The sequence below is a fragment of the Ciconia boyciana genome, chromosome 35, assembly GCF_034638445.1.
Source record: "Ciconia boyciana chromosome 35, ASM3463844v1, whole genome shotgun sequence".
NCBI classification, from domain to species: domain Eukaryota; kingdom Metazoa; phylum Chordata; class Aves; order Ciconiiformes; family Ciconiidae; genus Ciconia; species Ciconia boyciana.
Genome location: NC_132968.1, coordinates 21,578 through 27,428, shown reverse-complemented (window position 1 = coordinate 27,428; position 5,851 = coordinate 21,578). Strand labels below are relative to the sequence as shown.

At 55.1% G+C, this 5,851-nt stretch overlaps 1 pseudogene; it reads right to left on the bottom strand.

The window, feature by feature from the left end:
- Nucleotides 1–1,148: 1,148 nt before the first annotated feature.
- LOC140645603 (olfactory receptor 14A16-like) lies at nucleotides 1,149–2,185 on the bottom strand (annotated as a pseudogene).
- Nucleotides 2,186–5,851: the final 3,666 nt, after the last annotated feature.

Below are 5,851 nucleotides of genomic sequence, written 5' to 3'. Positions count from 1 at the left end.
CCTGCATGGTCAGGCAGCTCAGTTAACTTCAGTGTGCTTCTATCCCGAGTAATTTCCAGCTCAGCCCAGTCCCTCTCTGATGGTCCCCACCACTTCCCTCCTCCTACCCATCTCTCTCAGTCCAGCCCAGAAAAGCAGCCCATTCTGGGCTGACCCCATGGCAGTGCCCATTGATGGGTATTGCAAAGCTCTGCACAATCAACCCCACAGATCCAGCCCTTCTGAAGCTAACAGTAGCTCCTGGTGGGCAGAGAGGTGTCTCAGCCTCCCCATCAGCCCCAGGGCTGAGGGCCAGCCATGGCATGAGGAGATGGAGGCCAGTGACTGCTCCTGTATGGAAGACATACTTATTGTCCAGGCTAGCAAACCCCTCTGTGCCAGCCCCACTCCCAGGAAAAGGCTCCTGGCCCAGGGCATCCTCAGGCTGCGTCAGCTGCCCAAGTAATAGAGAAGCCTGCCCGAGCTGGTGCATTCAGAAATAGATTTCTCTTTGTCATTTATTCCTCCGTGGAAGCATAGAGTTGCTGCTTTGATCTTCTCCAAAGATGTCTCTGCCCCCAGAGAGCCTTTCACCACGGAAGTTTGTCCATGCTGGCCTGACTTGCCACTCCTCCCTCCTCCCCATGCTCTCCACAGGGCCCTGAGCTGTTGGTACTGCTCTGCAGAACGAGCGGGCTGTGGTGCCTGAAAGCCATGGGGTGACAATCTCAGGCAGATCCCTGTTGATCATTCACCATCCCCGGGGGAACTGGGCACCCACAGGTGAAGGCTCAGCCCAGGCCCATTCTCTAACACATTGCCCCATGCCCTCCTCCCCTCATCCCCTGGGGAGAACCCAAGCAAAGCAGCACGGCATTGTGGGGGCCATTTCTTCAGCCTGAGCTCAGCTTTGGAAGAAGAGCCCAACCTCCAGACACCATCACTGAGGAAATCCCCTTTTATGACAGAGGTGCGACACAGGAGGCCATCTGTACCGTTGTGCTAGACACACGTGAAGAGGCCTGTGGGTCAGACAGGCTGGGTTCGTGGCTCTGGGGAAGTGGAGTGGATGCAGACATGGACAAACATGGTTATCACAGATAAAATGCCCAAAGCACAAGATGTTCCCAAGATGAATTTGAAATCACTTCTGAAGAGATGTGAGCAGGCTATTGCTGCTGAGAAAGAGCGGATTGAATCAGCTTCTTCAGTGTGTCTTTAAGCTCCTGGTTCCTCATGCTGTAGATAAGGGGGTTCATGGCTGGAGGCACCACTGAGTACAGAACTGCCACCACCATCTCCAGTGATGGGGAGGAAATGGAGGGGGGCTTCAGGTAGGCAACCATGCTGATAAACAAGTGCTGATAAACAAGGAGACCACGGCCAGGTGAGGGAGGCACATGGAAAAGGCTTTGTGCTGTCCCTGCTCAGAGGGGATCTTGACCACAGCCCTGAAGATCTGCACATAGGACAGCACAATGAAAACAAAAAAACCAACAACCACAAAGATAGTAACAACAATAACCCACACTTCCCTGAGGTATGAATCTGAGCAGGAGAGCTTGAGGATCTGGGCGATTTCACAGAAGAACTGGTCCAGGGCATTGCCTTGGCAGAGTGGTATTAAAAATGTATTGGCAGTGTGCAGCACAGCATTGAGGAAACCACTGCCCCAGGCAGCTGCTGCCATGTGGACACAAGCTCTGCTGCCCACGAGGGTCCCGTAATGCAGGGGCTTGCATATGGCAACGTAGCGGTCATAGGCCATGACAGTGAGAAGAAAATACTCAGATGAAATGAAAAAGACAAATAGAAAAACCTGTGCAACACATCCCAGGTAGGAGATGGCCCTGGTGTCCCACAGGGAATTTGCCATGGCTTTGGGGAGAATGGTGGAAATGGAGCCCAGGTCAAGGAGGGAGAGGTTGAGGAGGAAGAAGTACATGGGGGTGTGGAGGTGGTGGTTGCAGGCTACGGCAGTGATGATGAGGCCGTTGCCCAGGAGGGCAGCCAGGTAGATGCCCAGGAAGAGCCAGAAGTACAAGAGCTGCAGCTCCCGTGTGTCTGCCAATGCCAGGAGGAGGAACTCTGTGATGGAGCTGGCATTGGACATTTGTTGCTTCTGGGCATGGGCACCTGTCCAAGGAGGAAAAGGCAGTGAGAAGTTAAGGCAGAGTCTCTGAGCAAAACCTATTCCAGTTCTCATGGAAACCCCCAGACTTCCTTGCCCCTTTCAGGTAGACCTTTGTCACGTCCCTTTTATGAGCTCTGCGTGGTGTTGGCAAAGGGTGCCATTGGGAGCAGGGAGCTCTGCTGTGGACTCTTGAAGTGTCGGTCCTGTCCTACAGCTATAGGTAAATAGGAACACAGGGCGATCTCGGGTTAAATCCACCTTTGATACCTATGAGCTTTGCAGCATTGTTGCTCCCATTTCACCTGACACCTGAGCTGTGGGGATTTTGGTTTGTGTATTTTGTTCTAGTTGCCTCACCACAACCGAGGAGTGTTTTTAAGGCAGAAAGCCTTGGCATTCCTCTTGCTCTCCAAGTGAAACCTTGTGGGAGCTGACAGGCAAAGGGACTGTCCCTTAGTGCAGGGTATGGAGAGCTGCTCTCTCCAGCAGCCCTGGTCTCAGCTGCCCTTTCCTTGCAGCTCTTTGCGCTGGAGGTTCATCACACCCCGATGCTCCCCTGAGAAGAAACGGGACACTGCTGAGAGCAGAGGAATCCAGTTTCTGAGTGCAGATCTCCAAAGCCCTCCCTGCCATCGCATCGTACCTGAGCAGGATCTCAGCTCCCCCCTCCCAGCCAGGGACACACAGGGCTCATTGCAGCTGCCTACATAGAGATGATGAGCAGCATTGCCATGGCCTTAGCACCGAATTTTCTTCTCCATGGGGCTCCCTCCTCTCTGGGGCACAGAGATGCCATGGCAGAGCTGTGCCCTTGTGGGAGGCAGCCTGCAGCCCAGCAGGACCCCCAGCAAAATAGTTGACAATCCTGAGGATGGGGTGCCCTGAAGTGAGGGTCAGCTCATTGCCAGCCCCACACACTGCAGTGCCCAGAGCCCCCAGGTAAGGTGGGGACAAAAGCAGCAAGGACAGGAGGGGAAACACAGAGAAATGCCCCAATATTCCTGCCAAGGGAGGAAGGACAGGGACAGACAAACAGGCCCTCAGGTGTTTCTCCTTATTGGGGTCAGGCTGCCAAGAAGAAGACTCAGCCTGAAACCCCAAGACCCTGGGTGCAGAAGCTGTGCTGGATGGGAGAGGAGAGCAGGGGGGTGCTCCAGGAAAGTGTTTGTGCTGCAGGGGATGTCTGGGAGGTGCCCAAAAGCCCCTCCCATGGCACTGCTGGCAGCAGCTCCCTCTCCCTGCCTGCCCATGACTCTGCTGGCTGGAGCTGGCTCTGCTGGGAGCTGCTTCTCTGTCCCCATGTGTCCTCCCTGTCTGTGCTCACGGACCCCATCCCACCCGCTGTGTTCTCTGCTCTGCCCTGCAGACACCTCCTGGCAGCAAAGTACTGACCAGGGGCATCTCTGTATGTGCAGGGGCTCAGGAGAAACTCAGAGAAGTCCCAGTTAGAACGGGGGTCTTCTCCGGCATGGAGAAAAAATTTCCATCTCCCACTGCACACCCAGCCAACCAAGAAGAGAAAACTCAAAGCACTGACTCCTTCCATTTAATGCAATCCCCATTTTGACCTTTCTCTGGAAAAGTCCCCTTGGAAATGGCCTGGGGGTAACCTGGAGCTGTGAGCAGCCCTGGTCCATGCAGCACCCTCTCAACAGCAGGACCCTGCCTGCCCTCCCAGGGGTTGCTCCTTCCACACAGAGCTTCCCCCCACAGTGCCATGGGGAGCTCCCTGGGCATGCTGAGTGCTGACCCGGGCAGGCAGCAGGGTCCCTGCCCTGGCACACAGCCCCCTGGGGCACAGGGACCCTGCTCTGAAGGACAGCCCTGGGCAGCCCTGCCTGCACACCCGGCTTCACACCCCTGCAAGCCATCCCCGGGAGAACCTTCTGACAGTGCAACAGGGAAGCCCTGCTCTGGACTACGTCCTCCTTCTTCACCCCAGAGAAGCCAAGACAGACATCCTCACAGCTCCTATCAGTCATGGGATGTGCCAGCTCTGCAAGACTCATCGGCGTTGCCCTGCTGCCAGAGACTTACTGTGTCAAATGCTGTGAAGATTTCTCTGTGAACAAGCTCAGCTCTGTCCTCCCACTCCAGACTGCCTTTAAGCTCTCTCTGCCGCACTCAACTCCCCTTGGTGCCTGCAGACACTGCCCTCAGCCCTGCTGCACTTTGTAGAGGAGCCGCTCTGGGGCAGAGCTGTCTGTCAGCAGTGCTGCCCGCTTGCCATGAGCTCCCTGCATCCCAGGAGCCCGTCCCACCTGAGCAACAGAGGACCAGCCCACGGCAGCACTTCCTCTGTCCCCTCGGGGCTCCCTCCAGGTGTCCCTGGCCTCCAGGGGAACCTGCTGTGGAACAGGCTGAATGTTCCCTCCCTCAGCTGGAGAGAGACACTTCTTTCCTGCAGTGGCATTGCTCCTCTCAGAGACAGAGTTAGGTCGAAAAATCACCTGTTTTGTCTTCTTCTAAGGCAGGACACCCAGACAATGACAGGCAGGGATCTTCTTTACTCCTGCTGAGGGAAGGGATTCAGCTGAGTCAATCGAGGCATCTCAGCCTGCGTTTCTATTGTTAGCGCTGGAGGGGGACCCAGCTCCCTCCCATGCCTGGCACAAACCCACAGAAGGTGGCATTCCTCTTGCCTCAGTTCAGGCCTGCGTTAAAGAGGCACCTGCATGTGAGGTCCTTGTCTCAGCTCCTGTGGTAATCAATGAAGAGGTGGGGCAGGAGGTGGCTGTTTAGATGAAATATCTGGTGACGTTTGAGGTACCAGAGGTTGTCCAAGGCATGTGCAAGACAGCTGCACCTGCCCCTATTTACTATCTTCTGGCAGCCTACACGGCCTCCTGACCGAATAGTGTCCTGTGTCATAGGGAGAGCTGCGTTTCTCTGTCTTTTCCATCAGCTGGGTTGCCTAGATCTCCTTTGACTATAACAACGGTTTTCATCCCCACATTGCCTAATCAAATTCTGGACAGTTACTCTATTTAATGTGCAAATAGAGGCCTGTAGTGTTATATGAAATGCCAAGGCTGTGACACAGAACAACATGCGGCTGGCAGGTACAGCACAGGAAAGCCATCCCCATTCAGAGCAAGAGTGTGACGGACACCCCGGACAGCACTGCAGACACGGTCGGTGCCTTTGTGCAAGCCATGGATTGCCACCACTGCACTGTGGCAAGGTCTGTCCCTTCTCTACCCAGGAGATGTAGGGCAGTCCAGGAACACAAGGCACATCACACTGGGGTCTCCACTGATGTGCCTACATTCTCAGACTGCTGTTTTTTTTCTCCACCAACCTTTCCTCACCTCCTTGAGGATACAGCCAAGGAACGGACCAACAGTTTTGACAGTGGGCCTGTCAGCAACACCTTGTCATTCATGGAGATCACCTTCCCATCCACCCTCAGGGGCAGCAGAGACACCACTGAAGTAAACCCATTTCTTTCCGGAGCTGCATTTCCAAGCCCTGTTTCCCTCTGTCCCTGGGGACAGCAGGGTTGGCTCACTCTCTTGGCATCCAATTTCAGCTTTAGTCTTCCATCTGCTGTCCACTCTGGCATGTCTCTGCTCTGAGGCAAAGCCTTTGCACACACGGGGTTTTGGAGGCTTGCTACCAGGTTTCCCCTGAGGTGCTACAGCCCAAATGTGCACCCATGCCCTCAGCCAGGGGCATAGCCAGGACGACCTGGAGCCTGTGCTTCTTGGCGTCGATGGAGTAACTGCCAAAGCGTGG